The following is a 7,097-nucleotide window of genomic DNA, read 5'->3' as shown; positions in this document are numbered from 1 at the left end:
GGGGCCGGTCGCTCCTCTTACCACTGTGACTGACACAGCGCTGTCACACCTCCAGAGAGACTGATACTGCCAAAAACAGCCCCCTCACACCTCCTGCGTTACCGACACAACCACAGACCGCCCCGTGACACCCTCATGGGACGGGCACTGACAGGGACCAGCCTCTGTCCCAACCCCAGTGTGAATGGCACAGTCACAGACCAGCCCGTCATCTCCAAAGCGCGACTGAAATCCTGAGATCGATCTCTGTTACTCCCCCAGAGCCGCTGATACAGCCCCAACGTGACGGACACTGGAGGGACCGCCCCTCAGTGTGATTGATCCAGGCAGAGCCCACCCCCATCACACCCCCAGTGTGACAGACACAGGCAGAGCCCACCCCCACTGCCACTGAGGCAGGCAGAGCCCACCCCCATCACACCCCCAGTGTGACTGACACAGGTAGAGCCCACCCCCATGAAACCCCAGTGTGACTGACACAGGCAGGGACCAGCCTTGTTCCTCTCTGAGCATCACTGACAGATGCCCATCACACACACCTGTCAGGTGCAACAGCCAGAGACCAGCCTCTGCTCCAGTCCGCAGCGTGACTGACACAGCGACCACCCTTGCCCCCAGACCCATTTCATTGCCATGTATCTGATAGAGACAAGCCCTGTACAACCCTTCCAGGCTCACTGACAGTGCTCCTTATCACTCCTGCAAGGCCAGAGCGACCAGCTCTGCATGCAGCCCTTCAGAGTGAATGACACGCAGCTGCAGCTAGGCTGCCACCCAGGACAACCATCCCACTGGCACACCAGCCCAAACCTGATGGCAGAAGTACCCCCACCTCTGCCCAACAGGGATCAGGCAACTGTCACAGCCTTTTATAGCCACGATGTCCCCTTCTGAAACAGCTGGTGGCACAGTCGCTCGGTCAGCCCATGGCCCTCATCACAGCCAAGAAAGCTAGAGAACAGCTGGGGTCACACCAGGCATCAAAAAGCACAACAGGGGATGGCGCCACCACGCTCACAGAAAGAGCAGAGTGCTCTTTAACACACATGTAATAACCCAGGATGGCTGGATGCACCATGGACACTCACCACCAGCAACCCCAGAAGCAGCCCCCCCCCCGCAGGGTCAGCCACGTGCAACGGTTTGTGCACAACCACCTGCACTACCCACAGAACGGAGAAATGACGCTGTGAGAGCACTGTGTGTATATGAGCAATCCCTTAAATATACTGGCTGAATGGGAGAAGCCTCCAGATCCAGGACTTTTTGCTAAATCAAATCAGGGGTATGATGCCTGTGCTATGCAGATGAGCTGTCATATTGTCTCCCACACAAGACCGTCTCCAAAGGAACCTACACCTACTGCAAATATCCTGCAGCATATGGACATTTATAGGTCAACCTGGAAAAAGTGAGAATAATGGCTGTCCAAAAAAAGCAGGAGCCCAAATAATTTTCCAGTGTTATTTTGGAAAATGCAGACGAGGAACAGGGTGAATTATGCATACCTGAGAGCCATTAGAAAATGTCAGATTGCCTCTAAAACACATTAGAAGGAAAAATGACTCCAGCTTTCTCGTGCAATAAAGGAATGCAGTAAGTAAATAAGATTCCCTAAGAAAAATCAGTACTGGAGTGGCTTTGAAAATATACTTTAACCATCTGTTGTGGTGCGGATGGAGTCTGAGGCCTCACCCTAGAAGCCAGGAGCACCACAGGGCTGAAACTCAGACACCTTCACTGCAGGAACAACCATGATGTATAACCCAGGATCTCCTTTCATAACAATTTCCGAGCAAACCCAGAATGTTTGTTACCCTTCTCTATATGGAGCTAGAAAAAAAGAATAACTTCTGGTGCCAACTCTGTGAAAATAACACATGTGTCTTGACAGCATAGTGTTAGATGATTTAAAAATGAAGACTGATCAACAATGCAATATTCTGGGATATTCTGCAATACTGTGGGAGAAAGGGAGCTGGCAGCCCCTTAGGTCTGTTTGCATTTCCAAATTCCCCTCTAGTGCATACCTGCTACACGTCCCAGTTGTATGCACCATCCTCAGCCTATTTTTCCCCAGCTTCAGCCTCTGAAAAGATCTGAACTTCCTGTTGACTAATGTGTCTGCTGGAGAGCCGAGATTTCTATAATTAGCAGCAGAGAGAATTCGGGGAGGAAGGTGGATTTTCTGGGGGGGTAAATTTGGATGTCGCACATTTAAAAACAAAACGCTTTACTTAAACATCAGCACATCGGTTCATAATTGCGGAGCAGGGAAGAAGAGCACGTCAGCAGTTGGAGAAACATTGAATTTGCAGGGAAGCGACTGAAGCGTTTGCACAGAAGGGGGCAAATGGAGATAAGACAGGCTGTCTTCTGCTTGCATTCCGCTGTCAGGAAATTTGCACAGCAGAGATTTATCCTTTTTAAAGGAGCATGGAGGAGAAAAGGAAAGCTGTAGAAACACCTGCTTTCCCTTCTCTCCTGTCTGTAGGGTCACAGGTTCATTGGGCCTGATGGTTTACACCAGGATAATCCCACTGGAATCTGCACATCCACTTGCAGGAGTGTGCTGAGATCCATTCTTACAAAGGTTGCAGTGTTCAAGGGGGAGAATCCCTCTGCCTTACGCTGTGAGGATGACCAAGGTGCCCATGTTTGCACATTTTTATGAATGTCTTTCCCTAGAACCGTAGAATCATTAAGGCTGGAAAGACTAAAATCATCTAGTCCAACCACCAGCTCGCCACCCTGCCACTAAATCATGTCACTCGATGTGACACCGACTATTCTATGAACACCTCCAGCAGTGGTGACTACACCACCACCCTGTGCAGCCTGTTCCAATGCCTCACCAAAAGTGAGTCAAGACATACCAACTCCTCGGCCAGCTGTTGAGCCAAAAGTGGCTGTTTTTTAAACTCCTGCTGTCTGCCATCTTCCATAAAAGAGAAATTTGAAGTTGTAAGGCTCTAGGCACACTTGGGGCAGTAGAGAATCTTCTTCACAATACATTGCCTCCACTGAGCGAGAGGTGAATCTGTGCTGTCTCATGTGTACAAGATGGGCATGGAAGTACTGGCAAGCTTTGTGCAGCATCACAGCTTTCCAGGCTGGATTGCTCCAGCGTAATGCCCTCATACTGCCCACAGCATGCTATCAACAGGACAAAGAGGACACCCAGCTATGTGTGAAATGCACAAGTGCCAAAGCAAAACCCTTCTTACCCGTGAGGGGCTGAAGGTCTGGTTTGGTTTGTACTTGGCTGCCATCCCAACTTCAGGTAGAACAAACTCAGCACATCTCCTTATACCTGGGAGGCAGCACAAAACATCCAAAGTAAAGGCATCAATTCTCCATGTGGTGGGGAAGCAAGCCTAGCTTTTAAAACTGTCTGCAAGATGGGAGCAAATGAAGTCCTGAATGAGTGCACAAGGGAACAGAACATAATAAAAACGAGACAGGTAATCGCTGACAGATTATCTGGAGACACAGCCTAATACAAAACAAACCAGGAGACACAGCCTAATACAAAACAAAGCAGGAGAGATTGCTTAAAAATATCTGATAAGTGAAGCACTGCTCTGGTGCTGAGTGCAACAGTGTTCTTGACATCTTCATATTTGCTAACTGGAAACTTGCAATTATTCAGATTAAAAAACCATCACTTACATGAATCCAAGTAGCATTCTTTGCATTATTTTATGCATCTGTCCTATACAGATGCCTCTGTGACTTTGCATGGAAAGAAAACCTTACTTGATGTAAAATAATCCATTTGCCGAGTAAAATTCAAGTTATCTAACGTACTTTAGAGCTTTTTTCCTTTTCAGGGAACTGAAACACAAGGTAATGAATCAGAAAACATCTAGAAAAGAGGTCAAAATGGTCAATCTTGCTCAGATGAAGAATCCACTGGTTATCTGCCCTAGATTTAATTAGTGAAAACCACAAGGACTGCCTAGCTCAGCGCAAAGTTTCTGACCTGAGCCAATTTTGTATTTGACAGGATGAAATACCACTTACTTAGAAGAACAAGCTGCATAACATCTACTAAGCATGCATGAGCCATTGAGGGGCAATGGCTGTGCAAAACCAGCCCCATTTGGACGAAATATATTTGAGAGATCCAACCAGCAGGGCACAGCCTGCAGGCACATCGCTTTCAGATACCAGGGCTTCCCCAGAGCACAGTTCTGCCTGCTGCGTCCTTTGGGGTGACTTTGAAACCAAAGGATCACGGGTAACACAAAGCAGCCAACATAATCAAAGCCACTGTCATATGTAATAAGTTCCAGATTCCCAAACTGCTTATAAATACATGGTAGCCACATAAAAATTAATGACCCATTGATTGCAAACAGCAAACTACAAGGCAGAAACAGCTTTGTTGATGTATCTATTTGCCATTCTCTGCCCATCTTCACACTAAAAATGTTTCTGGTTACGGTTACTGTTAATTGCTTTTTATCTCAGCAGCCGAGCTAAGAGGTTTCAGCTGAGATGGAGTTTCACTCTCTTAGGCAATTACACAACCATCCAGATGCACAGAAAATCCCTGCTTTGTAATCCTGGCAAGGCAGAGTGCAGCAAGGTGTCTCAGGCCTGAAGAGAGGCTTCTGATGTAGAAAAAACACATCTGGTTGACCAAGGAAGCATCCGGGGAGGAAAAAACTGAATTACTCCTCCTCATGCTTCATCTGCCACAGCTCGCGGGTTAAGAACCCAGCCACGGTTGCCTGAATTTTAGCTCATCAACAGCAAGACACATGGTATTTTCAGACACACCACGTCTTCCAAAGACGTTCCTCCTAAGGAGGGCTTCCTCGTGCGGTGTCATTATCTCCGACAGATTTGCTTTGGAAATTTCCTCTCGAGGCTCCTCCAAGCTGACAAGTGAATTCTCTGCATCGGAAATATTTGTTCAGAGGCTGCCAGGCTCATCAGTCACTTCCCGGAGGAGGAGGCGGTCCAGGGGGGATTCTGCTCTTCCTGCTCCTATTGCCCCTGTAAAATGGCTTCACTGAGTCAACCATGTGCCTGGGCCACTTGTCTCCCCTGCCAGCAGCCACCCACTGACACAAGGAAGGTTATTTTAGTCCTATTTGGGCAGAAGGGAAGAACAAAGGACCTCCCAGCATAGGACAGCTCGACACACACCTTTGGCCTGATGGTAATTCTTCATGAACCGTAGACGTGATTTATGACATCTCCGTAGAGCATCACAGGTGGACAAGGAGAGGATGACCCAATCTCAGGAGGGTGGGTGGCCAAAGGCCTCTGACAGCTTCTGATCTACTTAACGAAAAGCTCCTTCTTACAGTTCTGACTGCTTCTTCATCAGTCATTGTTAACGAAGCACTCAGGTATCTTATCTCTGAATGGCAAGATTCCTCGTGTACCCATAAATCAGCCTCTCTCCAGCAAGAAAGCTCCATTTTCACCTCACTAGCTCTTTCTGAAAGCAAAGGCTCCTCCACATGAAAGAAAAAAAAACCCTTCCCATTTTCCTTCTCAGACATGCCATGCTACTCTCTTCCCTTTCATATGTTGTTATTTTTCATACTGCGTTCGCCAATTATTAAAGTGATTTTGCTTAGACAGAGACAAGCAGAGCACAGTGTAGCTTCTTCCTCTTGCTTTTTCATCTCTTGTGATTTTGTCATACGAGTGGAAATTTCATTTGTTCTCTTTGAAAGATGGCTGAGGACTCATTTGTCATGATTATTCCACTTTTAAGCTTGTGCTGCTCTGCTACGCAGCTGAAACCAAGCAAACCAGTGGTGAACATAACAGGTTATGAGAAAAACGGTTGTCAGCTCTTCCTGCTACCAAAGGTACCGTGCTGGATTTTCAGCCTTGCCACTGCTGCTGCGTCTATGGTTTCTAAAGCCAAAAAGATGAAGATTCATTAATTAACAAAAGAAGCTGGCAGATAATTTCATGATTAAGGCACTGGAGTGGGACCTGGGAAAAGTGGGTTGATTTCCCAGTCCTGGGTTGGTTGCTATGTGATCTTATTCAAATCAGCGCGTGGAGATAAATGCTCAACGTTGGCATTGCCTGCTCCCCATCAGCTCCAAGTGCTGTGGGTAGGGGCTGCTGCACAGGATTTTTCTCATTATTAACAGCTGAAGTCTCTCCGTTCCGCTGGGAGACAAATGGAAATAACCCCCAAACTCTCCTTGCATTTCTTGTTACTCAACCGGCCTTCCTTCGAGGTTGTCATTTTTTCCAGAATCTCCCGTGATTGACTAAATAACTGCTTCTAATGTGTTGGGGTTTTTTTTTTCTTTTTTTCCCCTTTCTTCTGTTTCCTAGTGAATGCCTTTACCTTCTGTCTGTTGCAAATGTGAACGGTTTTAATTAGGTGCTGTTGAAATGTCTTTTGCAGCTTGGCATCCTGTTCAATTTCGCTCCTCTCGTTCTCTTTGCAGTTCTGTTCCTTCCCACATTGCTTATGTTTTCTTGTTTGTGGACTCTTCTTTATATCCATAACTCAATCGTGCTGCACTTCAATTTCATCTCTAATAAGCATAAATAGGGAAGAGGACAGATAAAGCCAATCTCTCCACATGCTCCTCAAATATTCCTCTTTTCCTATGGCATATCCTTCCAATGTTTGGGGGCTTCCAGCGGGACTCAAGCACAAAACACCTCAGCCACTCAGCTCAATGGATTTGTTGTGCTTTCAATTATCTTCTTAAATGACATCATTTTTTTTTCCCTACAACTTCACAGAACATAATAAGCCTTTGAGTAAGGTCCTTAAAAACAGGGAATTTCTCAACTAACTTGTCAAAGAACCATTAAAGCCATTCCTTCATCCCTTCCCATTGCTGTTCTGGAGTTGATGAGCCCTGGAATTCTGGTTTTGCCAAACCTTAAATGAGGTCTGGGAGGGTGGATCCTGGCTCCATACCTTCTGGTCACTCAGATGCATTGCACACACCTGAGCTCCCCACGTTGGCCCTGCCTTCCCACCAGGTGCTCAATCACTGCTTCAGGCCATGACTTAGTGTTTCTGCTACATCTACTTACATTCAGGTTGTCTGGGGAAGTCAGTAATTTCTACTAAGCTGTACTCTGCATTCACT

Source organism: Lagopus leucura, unplaced genomic scaffold (genome assembly GCF_019238085.1).
Source record: "Lagopus leucura isolate 7727_CA_CO unplaced genomic scaffold, USGS_WTPT01 Super-Scaffold_100009, whole genome shotgun sequence".
NCBI lineage: Eukaryota > Metazoa > Chordata > Aves > Galliformes > Phasianidae > Lagopus > Lagopus leucura.
The sequence above is the reverse complement of the archived record's forward strand: the minus strand, read 5'-3'. Positions refer to the sequence as shown.